This window comes from Nomascus leucogenys, chromosome 11 (genome assembly GCF_006542625.1).
Source record: "Nomascus leucogenys isolate Asia chromosome 11, Asia_NLE_v1, whole genome shotgun sequence".
In the NCBI taxonomy this organism is placed as follows: domain Eukaryota; kingdom Metazoa; phylum Chordata; class Mammalia; order Primates; family Hylobatidae; genus Nomascus; species Nomascus leucogenys.
In genome coordinates this window covers 103,714,107-103,737,137 of record NC_044391.1, presented here as the reverse complement: position 1 = coordinate 103,737,137, position 23,031 = coordinate 103,714,107, and positions in this window count along the sequence as shown.

The window sequence follows — 23,031 nt, the reverse complement described above, 5'->3', positions numbered from 1 at the left end:
GCTGCCACTCGGCACAGGCCTGGGCTAGAAGATGGCTCCCCACCAATCCCACCCCTATTACTGTCCCTTTTTTTGTGGTCCCTTTGGCCTTTATTCTAAATGTATTACTTGCTCTCTTGTATTTCTGGGTTAGTATTGAGACCCCACACAGATCTGTTTGCTCACTCAGTCATATTCTGTTTGCTTCTTTACTGAGCTTGGAATATTTTATTGCTTCTGCAAAACTTTTTGAGGGTGAAGGAGGGAATGGTGAACCAGTAGATTCAGGCAGAGAAGCAAATATTGAATTATAATGATCAGATTATTCATCCCGTCTCCTACTAAGCTATCTATAGCAGATGTCCTGTCCGTCTTAGTCCATTGTTGCCTCATTTATGGCTCTCCTCATAATTTGTAATTCTTTTATTTCTTTTCTTTTGGTTCATTTGTTTTACTTTACTGTTTTCATACTAGGAAATAAAGTTCATGAGATCAGGGTACAAGTCAATCTCGGTCAGAGCTGTTGTATCTGCAGCCCCTAGTTCAATTCTAGCACAAAGTAGGCATTTGAAAACATTTACTGAATGAATGAATGAATGAATGAATGAATAGCAGAGACCATGTTTATCTTTTCATCTTTGTATTGTGGCATCCAGTTCAGAGCCCAACATGTAGAGGTTACTGATTCATTTTATTGAAAAAGAAGCTGTAATATGTATGACCTACATTCATTCATGAATAAAAATTTCACTTTTTTCTCTTTAGTGTCTTCAAAACTGGATGCTTTGGGTCACCATTCACTTGTGATTTATTCAGCAACTATCAGTACAGTGAGTTGATTCAAAGATAAATAAGAAACACACCTTTCACAGCTTTAACTTTAGTACAGAATTCAGCACATCTTATATCTTTAATAGATTTTATAATGGATCAATAAATGAGCAAATAAATGCTAAATTTCTGAGGATTGATATTACCCACAGAAAAAAAATCTGCATTGTTGGGCAACAGGATAATTTCAGCTATGCTGTATTGATTGAATATGCTGGACGTTGTCTACATAAGACAATATTTCCTGGATGGCTTTCTCTCTGGTTGTTTCTCCTTTGGCTGGTGTTATAGAATAGATTCCATAACACCTTTCTCTCCGAGCTTTGTTGGTGGGTGAGCAATGCCTATGGACACCACTCACAGAGCTGAGACACTGGCAGGAGAGAGTAGAGAATAGGATAATGAGAAAGCAAGAAGAAGGGAAAAAAGGGAAATGGGAGGGGTCGGGTGATGTGAGCAAGGAAAAGAATGGAGGAAAAGGAAGAAACAAAATCAATAATGTTTATGATGTCTGCCAGTTATTGAATGCCTATCATAGAGGTTCTATGTTGTGTTCAACACATGTGTTATCTCTAATCTTTACAACCCAGCCAGCAAGGTCAGGAACATTTATTGTTTTCATTGTGTAGATGAGCAGATAGGTTCAGTGAGGTTAATAAGTAACTTGACTAGCCACACACTGCTAAGAGGGACAGCCGGGATTTACTCTCAGGAGTGTCTGGCTCAAATCCATAGTATGATCCCTTGGTGAGGAATGACAGAGATCTTCTAACAGGGCCCTGCAGGCCTCCCATAGGACATTTGAATTATAGATTGTCAAACACCTACTCTAGGTGGACTACCTAGGTCTCAACACTTTAAAGTATATCTGTTTATCTGCTAATTCATACATACACACATACACACACACACAAACACACACACACACAATGAACTGGAAAAAAGAAATGAAAAATGGATTAATTGGATTAATTACGGTGTACGACTCAACCAAAATCTTCTGGAACAAACGCTTAGCAGAAAAGAGGACTAATAGATGACAAATGGCCAGCATTCTCAAATGCCATAATTCCAGAAGTAAAGTAAAACCCTCTGACTCCACCCTCACCCCCCACATATAGTGAGTAAACAAAGTCACATAGACCAAAAAAGCAACAGGAAAATAACAACAAAAAAACGTTGAGGGGCCACGGAAATACTGTCTGAATGTCCTTTCCCCAAAGGGTTGAGGCCAGGCATATGGTTCTATTCACCAAGCCCTAAACAAAGGACTTGGGCTATTTTATGCACTGATCATTATTGTTGCTTAAATTAAAGCATGATCAAAAAAGTGTAATGCAATATTAATTTTAGTTACTGTAGCTAATTGAAAACATAGCAAGAACTGTGACTATAGAAAATGGAGTGAGAACACTCAGATGCACGTCCAAGTCTATCTTACCCCTTTTAAGCTGGGCAATAGCATATTTGCAAAACATGGCCATTATCCCCAGAGTCTATACTTAAGTGCATCAGGAGAAACGTTTGGCCTGGGAAAAAGGAAAAACAGTTAACTCCCAGCTATCAGCAGACTTCGAAACTTCAAATTTAATTTGAAAACTATCAATGGTTAATTTGTTCACATGAAAGACTTACAAATACGTATATATAATTCCTGTCAAGCCAAGGACTGAGCATTTTTTTTTTATCTTGCTGTTCCCAGTATGAAGCTCAGATCCTGGCATCTACATGATGATCATCAATAATTGTTTGGTGAATGAGTGAATAATTGTTGAAGACCTTTGTTTAATAAGAGAGAACCCTCTTTTTCTTAAACGATTGACCCTCTTCCCCAGTGAAGGTGCAGATCAGCAAGATCTGAGGGAGAAGACAGCTCTTCTTTGGCTTGGTACATAAGTCTGAGTGGTGGGGAATGCAAGCAGGAATTTTTGTCTATTTCATTCCAGTGCCTAGAACAGTACCTGGCACATGTTAGTCCTCAGTACATATTTGTTGAATTAATAAATAAATGCTTAGCATGGAGTTGGAAAGAGAGAATGAGTTAAGCAAAGGACGCAAAGTGGAGAACACAAAACTTTACAGTGTCGTTTTATTTCTCTGCTGAGAACTCTGCCGAATTATCAATTCCCAAGCATTCTAGGCATACTCTTATTTGATATAAGTATAAGAATCCCTTCCTCCCTCCTCAAATCAGTATAATCTGCCTTGTGGGGGTTAATCAGGTTTCTGTTTATTAACATGAGGGACTAGGGTGATGCTTTTAAAGGCATCATTTCCAGCAACTTAGTGGAAGATGTTCTAGAACAATTTAGGATGCATGGGGAAGATATTAGGGCAATGTCAGGCATTTTCATATCATAGGAGAACAGTGTGACCTTAAAAAGAGTGCACATTAAGTTTCTGGGCTTTGTAATCTTCAACTTCCACTACCTGTTTACACCCATTGATTTTTCCTAGAAGAGGTTTATTCCACTCATTTTTCTTCAAACAAAAACACTTTACTGATTATCAAAGGCCAGTGACGCAGAGCATGTACAAGAGAGGCCATGTTTAAGTAGCACTGAGAGAAATGTTCTTATGAAGGACGTTCCTAGGATGTGGCTTGAGTCTACACTTGACAATTAAATGGAGAGAAACTGACAAAAACAAGCTGGATGCACTTTAGCAGGATTAATTTGTATGGAGTTGAAAAAATGTCATCAACATTCAATAGTTACCCTATATGGCATCTGACTTTTCTTCATAAAGCAACTGTGTGTGGTATTCTGTGTATGTGGGTGGCATTTTTTGGCCTTTTCAGGCAAGTATGTATATGTTGTTTTTTGTCTTCTCCTTTTGTTATACACTTAGCCTTCAATTTAAAGGGGTGGGGGGAAAGACTGTTGAAACAAAATTTATTATTTATTGTCATTTAGGCAAGTACCACATTTTCCGAATCCATTTTGAATTCAGTTCAAGTAATGGAAAGTTGGTAAATTTTGCGCAGAACCATAAGTCTGAAAAACTGTCACAGAACTTATTCTTCCTCTATTGTTTCATGATCATACACGGGAGCCACAGTTATATACTTTTGAACACATCTCTTTTGAATAGAATTCCCACAACTGTGGTGCAAAGATACAGACAGCAATTTTCACATAGTAAGAAAGTATTCAGTGGGCCTTTGCATTTTGTTCTATCCCCAAAAACTATTTGAATGTGACTCCTTGACATCACTGGGTGAAGCTCTCAAGTGTTAGTGCATACAATGGGGCTCTCTTTAGTAACCAGGAGGAGGGGAAAAGTCAAGAAGGCAAGCAATAAAGCCAAGAGGGAATATGGTTTATGAATGCAAAACTTACAGTAGAACTTTAGACAGGAAAAAAGTTGACGATGCAAGTTAAAGCTGGCCCCAGGCAGCAATAACTTACTGAAGTGGCATTTATTTGGCTGATAACCCAAGGTCTTGCTGAACTTGCTACTACAACAGAGGTAATCTTTATGGAAGAATGAATTACAATAGCAGCTTGTAGTAACATTATTTGATCTTTCCATTATTTAGAATGACCTTGTAAGCTCCCTCAAAGCTGCAAGTTTCAACTTTCTGCTGTGACTTTGAAACTGCAGCAGGAATTCTCCTACCTGTCCTCGAAGATTTTTTTCAGTAGGTTTGCAGTGTGCCTCACCTGCAGAAGAGCGGGTGATAAAGATCTAACATGCGATTTGATCACAGTGTAACCGAGCTGGAAGTAGGTTGAGTAAATAATTTATACTCTGAGAAGTAAAGTGACTTGCTCAAGGTCATACAGCCAGGTGATCTGCTTCAGGTGCCATGTTGGTAGCTATTATTTGAGTGCTAATTAAGCAGGCCAAGATCCAGAAGGTCCAAGGTGGAAGAGGATTATAAGATCACAGTGCTTTATGAGAAGCATAAGTGCCATGAGAGCAAGAAAGAAGAATGTTGACTTCTTTGAAAAGACTAGTTTTTCTTTCATATTTTTTTCCTTCCCTAATGGGAATGATATTAATGAGCACTAAATAAATTTGCAGCTAAATGTTAGAAATGTATTTAAAGTGCACTAAGAATCTTCAATATATAGACAAATGTGTGTTTAGAATGGAGAAGTCTTGGCCAGGCGCGGTGGCTCATGCCTGTATTCCCAGCATTTTGGGAGGCCGAGGCTGGTGAATCACGAGGTCAGGAGTTCAAGACCAGCCTGGCCAAGATGGTGAAACCCTATCTCTACTAAAAATACAAAAAAAAAAGTAGCTGGGTGTAGTGGTGGGCACCTGTGATCCCAGCTACTTGGGAGGCTGAGGCAGAGAATTGCTTGAACCCAGGAGCAGGAGGTTGCAGTGAGCTGAGATCACACCACTGCACTCCAACCTGGGTGACCGAGCAAGATTCTGTCTAAAAAAAAAAAACAAAAAGAATGGAGAAGTTTTTTGTGGGAGTTGGGGAGGGATTAAGCTTCATCATTTTAAGTTTAAGACACTTGGAGCATTTTCTCTTCCAAGGCACATGCACATTCCCTTACACACCCTCTGAATCCCAAACGGCATTCAGCCTGGGTGGGGTAAACATGTGACGACACACCTGGAGAAATAGCTGAATCATCCGTCAGTTGCAGTTCAGGTATTTGGCGCTGGCTGGAGGCATAATGATGAGGCAGGGATTCTTGGTTTCTTGTCTACCTCCTCCCCTTCCAGTGCTTTCTTTCAACTTCATAGTTCCAGTTTGGGAGCATTTGGAGTGAGATAGAAGTGTGAGATAAAACTGGAAATATTGGGACAGGCAGACAGAAAGAACTTGAGAGTTTCTCTCTCTCAGTTTGCCATTTTTTCCTCAACACACCAACACGGCTAAGGGCACAGGTATGTTTATTGCAGCACTGTTTACAATAGCAAAGATTTGGAACTAACCCAAATGCCCATCAATGATAGACTAGATAAAGAAAATGTGGCACATATACACCGTGGAATACTATGCAGTCATAAAAAAGAATGAGTTCATGTCCTTTGCAGGGACCCGGATGAAGCTGGAAGCCATCATTCTCAGAAAACTAAAGCAGGAACAGAAAACCAAACACCTCGTGTTCTCACTCATAAGTGGGGGTTGAACAATGAGAACACATGGACACAGTGAGGGGAACATCACACACTGGGGCATGTCGAGGGATAGGGGTCAAGGGGAGGGAGAGCATTAGGACAAATATCTAATGCAGGTGGGGCTTAAAACCTAGATGACGGGTTGATGCATGCAGCAAACCACCATGGCACATATATACCTATGTAACAAACCTGCACATTCTGCATATGTATCCCAAAACTTAAAGTAAAATAAAAAAAAAGAAAGAACCTATCTCCATCCTGTATTCCTCTTTAATGATCACCTTCTCTTTTCTCTTTCATACCTCAGCTTCCTGAGATTTGTCTGAAGTCTCTTTCTTACCCTCACATTTGGCTTCTGAACTGTTCATTGTGGCCTGATGTGAGCTTCTATCTTGCCTCTGTAACTGCTTTCACTGAATTCATTAATGACACAACTGCAAATCTAGTGGGCACGTTAAAGTTTTTATCTTAGGCAACATATCTAAGGTCTGATATTGTTGATCTTCTTCTTCTTCTTCCTCTTCTTCATCTTCTTCTTCTTCTTTCTTTTTTTTTTTTTTTTGAGATGGAGTTTTGCTCTTGTTGCCCAGGCTGGGGTGCAATGGCATGATCTCAGCTCACCACAACCTCCGCCTCCTGGGTTCAAGTGATTCTCCTGCCTCAATCTCCTGAGTAGCTGGGATTATAGGCATGCGCCACCACGGCCAGCTAATTTTTGTATTTTTAGTAGACACGGGGCTTCTCCATGTTGGTCAGGCTGGTCTCAAACTCCCGACTTCAGGTGATCCACCTGCCTCAGCCTCCCAAAGTGCTGGGATTACAGGCGTGAACCACTGCACCCAGCCGATCTCCCCCTTATTCTTAAAACTCCTTTCCACAATTTCCTTCTTACCTTGCTGTCCTCCTACTTCATGAGAGTCTTTCCCCTTTCATGTTGGTGTTCTCCGGTGGTCTCTAGGTACCTCTTCTGATTTTATTTTTCATACCCCATGTCTTCTACTCATGCAGTTTCAAATGGTCTTTTTCTGAGCTCTGGGCCCATATTCCAATTGCTTTGTGGAAGCCTTTCACATCTGCTCTGTGGATATCACAACATCAGCCTATCACTCATGTGCTAAATTTGTTCTCTCCTCCAAAATCGGTCCTTCCTCTTGTGTTTCTGATTCTGTTTACCACTTCTACCACACACTTAATCTCCCATGTCAGAAATTTGGAAGTCATCCATAACTCTTTCACCCTTACCACATACATCATTGTCACCAAATTCTCCTGATTTTGCTTCTTAAATGACTTTCAAGCCTCTCTTTTCTTTTGCCTGCCCATTTTTTCCTGCTGTGGTTTAGCTACTCATCATTTTAAATCTTAACTGATTTTTTTTTACTTCCAGTTTCTTTCTCTTTAAGACTCATTTGGTATACTAATATACCAATTATCTTTAAGGGATATTAATCTTAGGTCACTTTCCTGCATATAATTCTTCAATGGTTTCCCATTATTTATAGAATAACAATGGAAAATAGTGTGTTTATTATGTGCTAGGTACTGTTCTAATTGCTTTACATATATTAATTCATATGTTAATTCTCCTAATAATCCTGTGAGATAGGTAACTGTTATTATATTTTTATCTCCACTTAACAAATGAGGAAACAAGGGCATAGAAAGTGTAATGAATTTGCACAGTTGGGGCAGGAATTAAGCCCAGACAGTCTTAGTCCAGGGCATATGCTTCTAACTGCCACTCTATTCTGCCTTTTTGTTGCTAGCACAGAATTCAAGGTCCTTGCTGATCTGGTCTCTGCTAAACAATCTGCTTCACTTCTTGCTCTACTGGCAAAACCCCCCATTCTCCTGCCAAACTGGACCAATTATCATAATCATCAAACATAGCTCCCAATGGTCTGTTTATTTTTACATATGCTATTCTCTCTTCCTAGAAAATAGTTGCCCATTTCTAACACATGCATTCATGTATTTTGCTTGGCTGGTCAAGAGTCAGCTGAAGTATCACTTCCTACAGGCTAACTTAGGGTTTTCTCTTCTGCTCATCTTCAAATCTGGGGCACACTTCCTACAGGCTAACTTAGGGTTTTCTCTTCTGCTCATCTTCAAATCTGGGGCACATATCTATAACATAACTCTCTAATGTGGTATACTTAGTCTTCATATGTGCAACAGTCCACACAGTGTCTTCTTTGTACAATTGTACCTAAAATGATTATTGAATAAGTGGATGGATATTAAAAGCTATGGTAATAAGTTTATACTTAATTTGGGTTATGAAATGTTCCATTTGTTAAACACTTATCAAGAGGGTAATAGGATCAGAACTGCTGCTCATATGTTAACCTTGTGGTAGCATGAAGTGTTGATGGGACATGAAAGGTCTCAGGCAGTGGCAAGGTATTGCATAATAACGGCTTGATCTATGGTGGTATCAGTGGGAAGACAAAGGCAGGATGGATTTGAGGGGTGCCGTGACAGTTGAATCCATCAGACTTCACTTATACATTAATTCCTAGAACAAATAGTTATTGAGATCTATAGGACACTGATGTCCACAAAGTTACAGTAGTGAGCAAAATATACAGGTTCCTAATGTCAGGGAGCTTCTATTCTAGAGAAGAGAGATGAACAATAAACAGTTTAAAAATAAACAAGAGTTTAATATCAGTCATGAGAACTGTGATGGGGAAAGTATAAACAGTGTGATGTAGCAGAGTTTCTGGGACCATCTCTCTGATGCGGTGATATTTTGGCCATATGACAAGAAACTACCTGGAGGAGAGAAGTGCCACATGAAACCCTAAGGAGAGAACAAGTTTAGTGTGTTTGAGAAGCAGATACAAGGCCAGAATGGAGAAATTATGGGAAGAAATCAAACTACCTGGTAAACGGGTATGAGGTCAGAGATTACATAGAGAGCTTTGGGCCATGGAAAGAAGTTTGAATTTTGTTCTAAGAGTGAGGGTAATTTATTGGCCGTGGAGAAAGAAAGAACACTTATGGCTCTGGAACATTAGTAACAATATTCATCAATATTCATCAAGCTGAGAAGTGCTAGTCTGATGGGGAAAAATAATTTTGGTTCGAGGAATTAATTGATGGCTCTGAAAGTGAGAAATGTGAGTTGAAGGACTGAGAAATTAGTCCCTCAAACTAAAATTCTCTTTCCTCATCAAACTAGTACTTCTTCTCAACTTCTTCATTTTGATAAATATTGTCATTTATATGTAGTCAGATTTCTAAGGAAGACAGTGAAGACAGAGGCTGCAAAATAGGGAGGACTAAGGACGAAAGCCACAGATAAAGCCTCAGAGAAGTGGAAATGATGGTAGAGGAAGAGTCCTCAAAGGAAATCTGTAAGGATAAGGAAGAGCTGGCCGTGTTCTCAGTCACAAGAATGGGGCCACTGGCAGAAGAGAGAAAATGCTGTTAAAAATGCACAGTAGAGTGACTATGGTTAACAATATTACATTCTAAATTTCAAAATAGTGAGAAGAGAGGAGTTTGAATCTTCTCACCACAAAGAAATGATAAATGTTTGAGGACATGAATATGTTAAATACTCTGATTTGATTTTTCATACAATGCATACATGTATTGAAACATCACACCATACCCCATAAATATATACAGTTATTATGTGTGTAAAAAATAAAGTTGTGACGGACTAGGGATCAAGGTTAGCTGGGACCAGGCAGCAGCAGGTAGGCCTTAAGGAAGCATGAACTGCAAGCTGAGGCTGCCTAATCAGGGCAGGGAATGTAGGCAGGGAGAACTTCAGCCAGTTATATTCCTAGACCCAGCCAGGCAGCCCAAAGCCCAGGTCTAGTTTGGTCATGCACCAGCACCAGGAGTTCATGCTGCCTGGCCCTCCTCAGTGAAATTGGCCCATAGGTCATCTCCCAGGAGTGAGGTTAAGTTGAAGGAAGTTAAGGGGTGGGCCCTGGGGGTTGACGAATGTTTAAAACAGCCACTGTGCCCTCCTGCAATAATTAGTCAACAAGGGATGTGTAAAACCATTTTTGAAGATCAGTGAGAGCTCAGCTGAGGTTGGAAAGCTTTGCTTTATGGTGGCCCAGTTTCCATGGTTTCCTTTCTTATGTGGTTTGGAATAGGGAGCAGAGAAAACCAATTATTAGCTACAATAAGTCTAGCTTGATGTTAGAGGCTACTATATGTTTTTTACCCCCGGTGCCACAATATTATTTTAAATTTTGTAGAAAAACAGACAGATTATAGGTCAAATTAAAAATTTTTTTTTTTTGAGATAGAATCTTGCTCTGTTGCCCAGGCTGGAGTGCAGTGCCATGATCTCGGCTCACTGCAACCCCCGCCTCCTGGGTTCAAGCAATTCTCCTTCCTCAGCCTCCTGAGTAGCCGGGATTACAGGTGCCCACCACCACGCCCAGCTAATTTTTGTATTTTATATTTTGTAATTTTGTATCTAGTAGAGACGGGATTTCAGCATGTTGGCCAGGCTGGTCTCAAACTCCTGACCTTGTGATCCACCCGCCTCGGCCTTCCAAAGTGCTGGGATTACAGGTGTGAGCCACTGTACCTGGCCTAAAATTTGTTATTTTTTATATTAAAAAATTATATATGATTTCAGCCTAATTTTGAAAATCTGCAATAAGTGAAACCAAGGTTCTGCTTTAACAAGCCTACACCAATTTATATTCAATTCTAATTTTAAAATAAATGTGAAAATGTTGGATCACTTGTTATAATGACTTGGGCTCTTATCCTAGCAAGTATGTGCATTGGAGACCAAGAATGTACAAATAAATAGTAATGGTATAACACAAATTTCAAAATTTTTGAGTGACAGGTTAACAATGCCAAGTTTTCCACTGACTGATATTTTAATGTCACACCCCCAACAAACCTATAATTAAAGTTATTTTGGCATTTTCATCTCAAATCCTTGCTTTTGGGGGGTGGGTGGTGTATAATTCCACTTTTTAAATGAGCTTCCAGATACAATTTGACATAAAATACAAAATCTTATTCTGGCAAAAATTTCCCCTCCACCTTTGCATCGTGAAATATAGGAATATGTGACTTGTCAGTTTAAAAAGTTATAAAGGTATTTTAAAAGGGAATTGAAACTTTTGTGTTTGTTTGTTTGGATTTGTTGACCAGAATGTGTATGTGAGAACTAAAGTCCAGCTACTGTACAATTCACACAAACATAGAGGTCATTAGAACGTACAACAGGCAGTTTTGGGAGAAGGGAGTAGCCCCACTTACTATGCTCCTCTTCTTTTAAGAGCATTAATTATTTTATATTTTTCTTTGAGAGAAATAATACTTGCCATGTCATCATTCTTAGGAAAAGTATTTGGGTCTATAGCTATATATTTTAAACAGCATATGAATAAGAGAAGCAACAGTATCAAAATAGAAAACACACATTGAGTCAAGGCAGTGGGTGGAGAATCAATGATCACTCCTTTTGTACACTGTCTCCTTTAATCTTTTAAGCACAGAAATTTCAGGTGGAATTCTAATGCCTTCCTTTCCCATGCATTCCATATATATGTATCTTGTATGTATACATGTTAACAGCAGGGGATAAATCTCTTGAAGAGTCGTCTTCTACTTCCGCTTCCTTGGGTATGGACTCTGACATAGGAGGGGAAAAGCTTTAGATACTTTTGAAGCAAGGAGTTAGATTCCCCCCATGGAATTCAGAAAGTAAAAGGAAAGTGCTTGGGAAAAAATCTTACGCTGAGGTAGGAGGTCATAGAAAGGCCATTGAATTCTTACAGGAAGGTCATGGGGGCAGTGGGAGGAGTCATGGACCAAGGATGATTTGAAGAATGCCATCCTTTAAGGAGGTTTTAAGCACATCATTGGTAGGGAAACATCAATATGGTCTTTCTTGCCCAGACAATTATAGGAAATGTCTCTCAAAACACTTCATAGCCAAGGCTGGGGGTGGGAGTGGGGTGAAAACTACAACAACCATCATTTATTCACATCAGATTAAGTACTGACTCACACATACACATTCTTCCTAAAACTCTTGGTCATCTTATGTGAGCAAGGGCTTTATTTTCCTCAAGAGGAACATTTTTCTTATAAATCTCTTTCCCTCCCTCTCCCCCAAACTTATGCACAATCTAAATTCCTTCGAAATAACAGAGTCTGAGCCTCAAATTCATCCACACGTTTTACAGCTCACTCCTCAAATTCTCTGGTGTCACCAGAACATACAACTAAGTAAGACAAGGAGTGATATCAGGTGCTACCTTTGAGTTAAATGTAGTATTACTTAGTGCTTCTTGATAAACCTTTATGGCAAATTAGAGGTTTCCCATTTCCCCAGTCGGCTGGCTATAAGATGTTGGGAGGGTGTTTTTTTCTTCAACACAAGGCTCTTAAGAATTTGTAGCAATGCATTTTTAATACTGTCAATAAACAGCTTCCTCAAGACTCAGAGGGGCAATAATGGAAGCTGTTAACATTAAGTGTGAAAAGCAACAGGCTAGCAAAGGTTAATCACATGGCTGCCCACTAATGACCTCTACAGCCCTCAGTTTAAACCCAACAGCACTTGTAAAGACCAATCACGTGAATAATTTCCTGTCTGAGGTAGCCTTTATGGTTAAGAATAAAAGCGGAGCTGACTGTGAATGGAAACCCCCCGGTAGGGGAGGTGGTTATTATTTTTAAGCTGATCTAAACACCTGGGTTTCCCACTGGACCCTATTAAACTTCCCCCATTATGTCTAAATATTTCAATCATTTCTGCAGCAGTTGTGAATTAGTGCATTACTAAGGTAGGCAAGAAGTAAGGAAGGAGGCAGTTGACAAATGGCAAACCCCCCCTTCCCCAAGGTGATGACAGTCAGGTAGGGAGAATCCCAGGCTTTGGGAAAGGATTTGGAGGGGTCATCCCTCCTCTGTAGCTCTCTGACCCCACCCCGCCTCAAGGAAGACCACACGTAAAGCCATTCAGACCAAGAAAATTTTACTATTTTAAAGGCCTCCAGATGAGGAGATTCTTTAGCTTGCCCTGGTAACCCATTTCATTGTTTAACAGCCCTCGCTATCAGCCAGCAGTTTTCCCATTGGAAGAACTTAAGTAATTTCTGCTGTGGTTCAGACCCATCTTCTTTGGGTGGCTTGTATTTTGCTGATCTTTCCACCTTTTATTATTGACTTGGTTAAACATTACTCCTCTCCCAATAAAATTGCTGAAGTCTTTGAAGATTTTATTTTCTACCTCCGACTTACAGATCTGAACATATTTAGGTGAAAAGCCTTGACTAAGGCTCTCATCTTGTAACAATGACATTTTTAGGTTCATGGCAAGGACAGGGCTTAAAAGCAGTAATAAGGCTTCAAGATTCTAATTTGGTACCTAGAATTTGGGTGGTCCTTTGGACAGTGGGTCAATGCATACTCAATGTCTCCTCTCTTCTCATTTGCATCATCTCATCTCTTATTACATTTTTTGGTATAAATTCCTTTTTTCTGAATTATTTTATAAGACCCCATAAAGGACAATGTGTAGCAGAGGTATAAGAACAGGATATGGATACAGAGTTAGATGTCTAATTTAAGATTTTGTCTCTATTTACTTTCTATGAGAACTTATTGTTTATGGTAACTTAGCATAGATGTTACCAACCACACTAAGATTCAGTTTCCTAAAAGCAATACCTGTTTCTTAGAGTTGCTGTGAAGAAGAATACAGTAACTTATATATACTATCCAGAATGTAGCGGGCATTCAGTATGTGTCAGCTCTTGTTTCTTTCTTCTTTATTAGCAACCCTGAATCCAGCGTGGTGGCTTATACTTGATTAAAGATTCACAGGAGGCATTCAAATTTAGCATATTGGAGATTATTTGGTTCCAAGTAGCAAACCTACCACTTGAATTAACTTAGGCAAGAGGGGGATTTACTGTTTCCCGTTTCCAGTCAGCAGCTTGTCTCAGAGATACCTGGAAACAGGGGCTGTCTGGGGGACTGTCACCAGGACACTCTTCATCTTTCTTCTCCACTCTTCTCCTAGATTCCTGACTGTATTTTCTCAGCCCCACTTCTACTTGGCTTGAAAGATGACCTTCTATGCTCTCAGGCCCGCATCTCTCAGCTTTACCACTAGAGAGGGGGCCAATCCCCTCTGATCTCCAGTTAGAAAACTCTGGGGGTAGGATTTGGATTGGTCCAAATGGATCATGAACCCATTCCCAAGCCTGTCAATTGAGGTTGGGAATTGGGAGGAAGAACTGTGATTTTCACTTTCTATTAAAGTCATATGGTTGAAGTAGCAGTAGGGTCAGTTTCCTAAAAGAAGAGAAGCATTCATACTACTGTACACCAAGCCCATCCTCCTGTTAGCACGTAGTGCTCAGTAAGCCTTACTTGAAAACAACAACAGCAAACCAGAATCGTGAGTAGATGCAAGGGACAGCAAGATTGAATACTGACATTGATTTCCATTATTTGGCTTTCTCCCTAGGTCCCCAGGGCCCAGGCTCTAATTAAGTCACCTCTCCTTGGTCTACCTTCTCCAGGCTGCACCTGGTTCCAAGCTCACAGCAACCTGAGGCCTGTGATTAAAATCTACCTCTCTATCTCTTTCCCTAAAGGCCAAGCTGTCTTCTGTGGGACCAAAAAGCTGACCTGATGAATTATTCTGTGTCAATAGTAATAATATTTATGATTATAAGGCACATTACTATGGATGATATTAATATGTTAATGGAAAAGGCATGTGAAAAGAGAATAGGCATTTTTTCAAGTGTTTTCTGAAGATGCTGCATCTAGCCCACCCCTGCCCCACCTCAGATACACACAAACTCATATAAACTTAAGATGGCGTGAACGTCAGGCTAGATAGGAAGAGAGGGAAAGATTAATGGGAATAAATTATCAAGAGGCCAGGGTCTTGTGGTTATATCTGGAAATCATGCTGTGTGGGAAGACAGCCACATCATCTAGTACTAGCCTCTGCTTTAGCCTTCCTGATTCTGACACTGTTTGTTCTCTTTGGAGTTCAGGATTTTGTGACATTTTATCAGGGATACAAAATCTGGCAAAATATGGAGTTAACTGAATTTTAAATATTTATTTCCAGCATCGTTTTGCTTCATTTTTATTGGTTTTATAGGGCCAGTAAAATAATTGAGTTATGAATATTTGCTTGGACTGCATAGCAGAGGCACCAGATCTGTCTGACTCGACACTACAGAGAGAGTGAGAAAGAATGCCGGAGTGAAGCCTCTACTAATCCCTGAGGATGTTGCTTTTTCCCCTGTGTCACAGCACTTCGTATTTATGCCTCCATCACTTATTTGAAGGCTGACTTACAGCAGAATAGCATATGTTCACATATCCCATTCCAAAGCACTTATTAAGTGCCTACTGTGAGGTGAGCACTGTCTTAGGCATGAACGATTCTGAGATGAGTAGTACAGAGTTCCAGCATCAAGTTTCTTACAGTCTGCAGAGGACACATGTAAGTAAAGAAATTACAAAATGGTGCCTACTAAGTGCAATAGAATATTCAAACAGAAGGGGTATGGGAGAGAGACTAGTAAACTGCACAGGGGTTGGGGAGTGAGAAAAATCTTCTAACGAGGAAGTGACATATGAATTTTACATCTGATGGGATTTCCAAGCACACTTGATGAGTCTCATTCTCCCACACTGCAGCAAAGGGTGATCTGATCCATACAGTTGTAGCTCTTCACTAATGATATGAGCCAGCATCCATTGAGAAACCTCTATTCCAGACACTGTCAGGGTGCCACATTTATGATCTCATTAAATCCTTACAACTCTTTGAGGGTGAGTGCTCTCCATTTTATAGATGAAGAAGATGAAGCTTAGAGAGTGAAGCTTGTGCAGGGTCATACAGTTGACAGGAGGCAGTGCCAGGATTCTAACTCAGATGGGTTCGACCCTGGGGCCCAAGCTCTTGCCCAAATAGTGTACATAATCAAGAGAGGCCTCGGGTACAGCACTTGGCACTTTAGACTTTTCACAGTGCTTTCACCTGTTTTGACTCATTTGAACCTCTCTTAAGCATCCCGGGGATGACACTGGCAGGGCATTATCATTCCATTTGAAGACAAGGAAAATGAAGCTTTAGAGCAGGGAGGTCACACAGTCACACAGTTAGTAAGAGGGAGAGCTGGGCTAGGACTCAGGCTGTTTGACTTCTAGCATAGTGCTGCTCCCTTCACTGCAGAATGAATGGAGAGTCAGCCACATACATAGAAGTGATTGCTATGCTCCCCACATGCTGCCCTGCCTTCCACCACCCCATGATCCCACCACCAAGTTTCTGTAATTGATTTAAAAAATCCATAGAAGAGGCTGGGCGCAGTGGCTCATACCTGTAATCCCAGCACTTTGGGAGGTTGAGGTGTGCAGATCACCTGAGGTCAGGAGTTCGAGGCCAGCCTGACCAACATGGTGAAACCCCATATCTACTAAAAATACAAAATTAGCCAGGCGTGGTGGCACGTGCCTGTAATCCCAGCTACTCGGGAGGCTGAGGCAGGAGAATTGCTTGAACCTGAGAGGCAGAGGTTGCAGTGAGCCGAGACTGAGCCATTGCACTCCAGCCTGGGCAACAAGAGTGAAACTCCATCTCAAAAAAAAAAAAAAAAAAATCCGTAGAAGATTTCTCTACACAGACATGCAGACAGGCAGGGATGAGGGAGCAGGAAAGATGTCTTCTTTCCTGCACCTAGTAGGGATGGGAAAGACCTACCTTATATTCTTTCTCAAAAACTATTCTAAAGAAGGAGGAATGTAGGCTGTTATGTCATGAGTCTAACATGTCACTGAAGAAAATTAGATGGTCTTCAATTTTTATTTTAAAGGAGCAATAAGAGGTGCCACCTCTATAGATGACACATCATGAGAACCGATAACAGTGTATCACTGAATGTCAACAAACCACAGGTTATTATCAAATAGATATGGATGGTTAAAACATGGGCTGTAAATGATATTACCACGTAGGCTGAAAGATTAACCATATCCATTAGTCAATGAGGTGAGCCTTGGTCCCACCTTCAATGCAAGGGTTTCCATAGACAAAACTACTTTCTCCTTGTCAAGCGAGACTCCTCCAGGGTTCAAGGTCTCCCCTTTTGTACTTCACCAAAGAATTCCAAATAAACCTTCATTAGGAACAAACAAAAACTTTCTTCATGTGATTTAAACTGTTCACAGACTTTGAATGTTTAAATCTCACTCTTTTGAAAAAATGTTATCTTATTCTTTTCTTGAAAATTTAATAGCACTCAAAAACTTTTGCTCTAAGGAATATATGGAAAAAAAAGACATATATGGGAGACTCAAACTTAATTTCTCTTCTACTATGACCTCAGGTTGAAGGCTGAGTTTAGTTAGATGCATTTCACAGATAGAAAAAAATATATGAGAAAACTCTAAAGGAAATTCACCTTCTTGGAAAGGTAAACTAAAGCACAGATAAATTCACAATACCAAGTATAATGCAAGTGCTCAAGGGGATATGAAAAAGTCAGTATTGTAATAATATATGAGAAAAATGTTATAAATTGTGCATTGTTATACATATGTCAGGAATTTAGTAGCTCCCTGCCATTCTCCCTTTTGAGGTCACCCCATGAAGAAACCTTTCTCTAACTTCCTGATCATTCTTCTCCTATTAAGTAGGCACTTCTCCATTGACATTCATATTATCCTATGCATAGCACTGTCACTAAGCTCATTACATTGCATTATGATAAGCTGTTACTATGTCTTCCTCACTGGATTGTAGACCTGGGAATTACCCATGCTATGTCTTCATGCCTAGCATAGCTGTGCCTGATGCAAAGCAGATACTTGGTAAGTATTTGTGGCCTTAATGATCAAACAAATAAGTGAACTTTTGGAACTTAATTCTTAAGTGGAACTCTGTTATAGAGATTGGAAAATCTTTTCTGCTAAAAGCTTTTTTTTGGGTTTTAATTTAAATAAGCCTGGGAAGACTGACCGCTACCTATGCCACTTGGAGTGTCATGATGTACGTCAGTTTATTAATTGCTCTGAAATATTTTTACTGTAAAATTTGTCCAACTTTGTTTAATCGAGCTATACTAGATTCTGACCACAAAGTCATGTTAAGAAACACCTAGTAATATACTTGAGCAAATGCTGCTTTGAAAGTTAAATAAAAATGTGAAGAAAATTAAATAAAATACGTCACAAAGTACAATTAATACCAGATGAGTGCTAGACTCTATATGGCACCAATTTGAAAAGGAGAAAGATTAGTATGGAATGAGCTGCAAAATCTTTTTGAAGGAAAATGGAAGCTTGAAAGATAGATTGAATCTGGCTGGGTGGAAGGTAAAGAAAAACCATGGTTTTTCACCTCTTTTTCTTTCTACCACCTGATAGGACACACTCCAATTGACAGTGGTGCCTTACTATGGGGTGAGGGTTTTGAGTTGGGGGAAGGAGTTGTGAGTAGACTAAAAATGCTCTTCACTTTCTGAAGAGCTTCCATTGTAGCTGTGCATTATTGGAGATTCACCGCTTTGAGGATTTTAGTCATGGCAGAGGGAAAAGAATATGCTGTCTAGCTTTTCTCCTTAACTTCCACAAGTTACCATGAGTGCAGGTAATTTCGCTTCCATGATTAACCAAATTGTCAATTTTAAGAGCTTGCGAGGCTTTCAGGCTTTCAAAATGGGCGTATTTTCACTGGGACTGACGAGCATGTCCAATGTCTCTGGCTTGGGTCTCTTTTAAACTCTGTTTTTGACCAAAAGTTGTGTACTTTCTAAAAAAGAATCATGTCTACCATAGCTCAAATTCCCCAGTTGCTCAAATAATTCCTTGTTATCAGGAATGTGCTGAGGCATTTTAGCTATATGATCCCTCTCTTGAACTCTTGCCTCTCTTCTTGTGATTCATTTATATTTTCAGACCCCAAACAATGATTTAGTTAATTTTCATGTCTTACTAATTCCCGAATTTGGCTTTCTTGTTGTGCCAAACAGTCTGTTTATTAATCCCAGAGATCCAGACTGAGAAACATGGTTATATTTGAAATAGGTTTTATTTAATCAGAGAATGGTGGCATTTGGAGCCATTTTTGGGGAGGGAGCATAGTCCTAGTGAGTTTCACAATCTTCTTCCCATTCCTTCAGATTTCTGTTTAGGTTGCTGGGTAGAATAAATTTTCAATAAAAAAGAGAGAAGTGTTTTTAAGAGTCCAAAGAGAGAGCCCTACAAACACTTTCCCACTTTTCAGTATGAATTATTTCCTTTTGATTTTTTTCAAAGCAAGCAGAGACCAGGCCAAGCTTATTTGGAGGTCAGTCTGAAAATAGGTGGATCTGGATCTCTCTAACAACAACAAAAAAGGCCTTTTCTGGGGCACTCAAGCACATCGTTCACGGCAGACTGTGTGTGTTATTGTTCAGTGTGGATACAAACATATATGATAGGTCACATGTGCAAAGACCAAATCATGTTTATGTAGTGAAATAACTTATCCCTTACTCTGGAAATAGAAATCCCTGGAAGCAAAAATTCTTGGGAACAGAAATTGTGGTTTATACATGACCTGACCTGGGATGCGGGGCTTTTATTCTTTTTCTGTTTATTGTGTGTGTGTGGGTGTGTGTTTTGTTTTGTTTTAGTAAACCACAAAGGGTTTTACTGTAATACTGAGAGTAGTCTGTGTATGTGCATTTATTTGTGTGAATGTGGATATAAAAAGCCTCATTTAGACTTTTTCTCACTTCTTTGGTAAAGGCCTGGTTGAAACAACTTCCTATAGTTTTCTTGGTGAGGACAGAAAACACAACTTCAAGCAAACGTTAGGGACGAACTGCTTGAGCTCTCTAACAGCACACGCTTACAACTCACTTTAGAATGAAGTGTAGTGTGCAAACACCTAATTTTTACAAAACTGCTTGTATTCGGAGTTACTAATTACAAACCCTCATGCTCTCCCTTCTTTTTCTGTTCAAATCTGCAAGGTTATTTAATTGAAGTCCTATTTTGTGGGTGCAGATGCATGATGTGTTTGAATCATCAAACAGATTTAGTGTGTTTTGATTGTTGTGTGTGCCTCATTGCTATTCCCAGAATGTCGAGCGGAGCTTATGCTTCTCGGGAAGACTTGAAGCATGAAACAGTAAAAGAGTCCTTTCTTCTCCTCCCACCCCCTCGCCCCCCATTTTCGTTGAAACTTTGCCAATATCAGATCGCACTCTGTCTGTTGCTGCATTAAAATGAAGTCATTCCCTCCCACTTGCCCCCTTCCCTGCTGCCCTTCCCTTTGCTCTCCAGCCCCACAATTTTCTTCCTAAGTGGGGAAACTTGCTTGCTTGCTTGCTATGGATGAACATCTTTAGTTTTATATTTTTTCCGCCTTTCTCTCCTTTCCATTTCCCTCTCCATTTCTCCCTCCTTCTTTTCGGTGGTTTTTGGATTGGGGGTTGTGAATGGGAAAGAGAAGGGGCCTGTTTTCCTTTCGAGGTGAAAACAGCCTTGGAACCGGCAGGTGCACGGCCCCGAAGCAGCTGCTTGTGACTTGCAAGCTGAAGCGTCTTACTTCCCCCTCCAAGCCAAGAGCACTTCATATAATCCTCTCATGCAATTCACACTGTAATTGCAGAAACCCCAACTGCTAGGGCTCATATTATTATTATTATTACAATTATTATTGTTGTTGTTTTTCACTGATAACAACATCTTCTGCAAACAGGAAACTGTCATGTTAATTAGTTTTTATGTAAGATAAGTTGCTTCTCTGGAAGCACATTTTTTTTTTTTTTTTTTTTTTTGCTCTGAACCCTGTCCCCTGGCCCCCTCCAGCTCTAACCCCCTTGAAGGCCACTCAGGGAGTAGCACATGTGGAACTTTTATGTGGTTCTATAGGGCCTTTTATTACCCTGTGGGCCTCATCCTCTTCTTAAGAAAGAGGCCGGTGGTTAGGTGCTGGCAATGAAAATTATTTTCTTGAACACCAGCTTGTTTTCTCAAGGTTCTGCTTATTCCTTTGGTAATTATGAGACTAAAAGGTCTTTTTTCTTTTTTTTGTTTTATCCATGAGTGCTTTAGACTATGGAACAATCATTTCATGGTTTTGAGGAAGAAAGGGGGAGGCATCAAAATATGGGGAGATTCTATATATTCATGACATTAAAAATGCTTAGACAATTAGTAAAAAAATACTTTTATTGCTGATTTTTAAAAATCTGATATTTTGAGAGTCAGAAAATTTCTAAACTATTACTGCCACCTGTGCTAATTTGTAATTTTCATCTACAACTTTGGCCTTTTTCATTATTTATCAAAATCCAGCTATTTATAACCACTGTCAAGATTTTTATCACAGCTACATGCTACGAATACCTAAACTGTTGTTTAAATAGTATTTTCTTTATGTGGACTTTCCTTTTAAATATAATCCACTTGCAAAAGAAATTAATTGCTACAAAAATATCACTTCTATAAACGGTACACAAATGCAATTTACCATAAAGACAAAGTAACTACAAAAATTAAATAAATGCAAGCAATTGCTGTTATATTATTTCGTGTTAGAGGTGTTGTAAAGTATAGGAAAGGTGTTCAAGATGAGCACTGAGACTCTGTTCTTACTATGATCAGAAGGACTGAAAGAGAACTGAAAAGAGAATGACTCTCTCACTTTGTGGACCAGTGGCATTTAATGCCGCGCCAGTGTACCACTGCATACTGCTCTCCTCCTGGGGCATGTCCCCACGCAGTGCAGGTCCTGCACTTTGGGAAACATAGTCCACTGTGTTGTTTGTGGCTCAGGTGGCCCAAAGTCCACCATGAATATTTGGCTCTAGAATGGCTATTTATTTTTTAAATTTGGCTCCTGATGTGTATGAACTATGTATTTCTAGTAAGAGAGAGACAAAAACAATTGCTTATACAGGAGAATTGGGGTCTAGTCGTAGATTAGTCAAATACTGAGCATACCAAAGTTCTAAAAGAATATCAAGGGGAAAACGAGGAGAAACAAGTTCTAGGATCCAAATGGCAATAATGGGAACCAAAACTAGGAGTCAAATGGGATCAAAAGTCTGGAGAAAGTGAAATATAGTCAGAAATGGATTGAGATGGTATTCCAGAAAAAAAAGCATTTGTGATCAGAGCTGAGGTACCTGAGATTTTCATGTAGTAGCAGGTGATGTGCGAGAGAGAATGGCTGGGTAAAACACTGGGTAAAATCAGAGTAGAGAAAGAAGAGCAATTCTTAGCTAATTATTGTGAGTCATGAAACGCAACGTCTGAGAACTCCTCAGCTCACCTCCCTACACCCACACCCGCACGCATTATAGAGGTAAAAGGGTTGGTAAACCTCACAGTTTTTCTTAATCCTAAATAAAACATTTTCTAAATATTTATGTCCCCAACCCTTCCACAAGCCCATTATGACTTCACTATGTAAATCTTTCCAGTCATTCTTAATGGTTATATGGCCTTTGTCTCCCCATGACACTCCTCCCACCATGTTATTCAGCCTTCAGATGGAAGGGACAGCCTTGAAGATGCATAAATAAGCTAGAAAATGTTTCTTCAGTAGAAATTTCAGTAGAAATTTAGTAAAGTGATCTCTTTACAACATCCATGATTTTATTCTCCGGGACAATATGGCAGGATGGTGAGCGCTGATGTGTTTCTTTAGGCCTATATCTATTCTGTGGTTGGCTGGTTAATGGCAGTTTCTAAAGTTGATGAAGATTATTATTATTATTATTGTTATTATTATTTTGAGACGGAGTCTTGCTCTGTCATCCAGGCTGGAGTGCAGTGGCATGATCTCAGCTCACTGCAACCTCCACCTCCTGGGTTCAAGCGATTTCCTGCCTCAGCCTTCCGAGTAGCTGGGATTACAGGTGCGCACCACCATGCCTGGCTAATTTGTGTATTTTTTAGTAGAGACAGGGTTTTGCCATGTTGGCCAGGCTGGTCTTGAACTCCTGACCTCAGATGATCCACCAGCCTCGGCCTCCCAAAGTGCTGGGATTATAGGCATGAGCCACCACGCCCAGCCTGATGAAGCTTATTAAAGATAACTTTTATGATCAATGTGTCTGTTTTATATTCGTAAGTGAAGATGATCCTAGC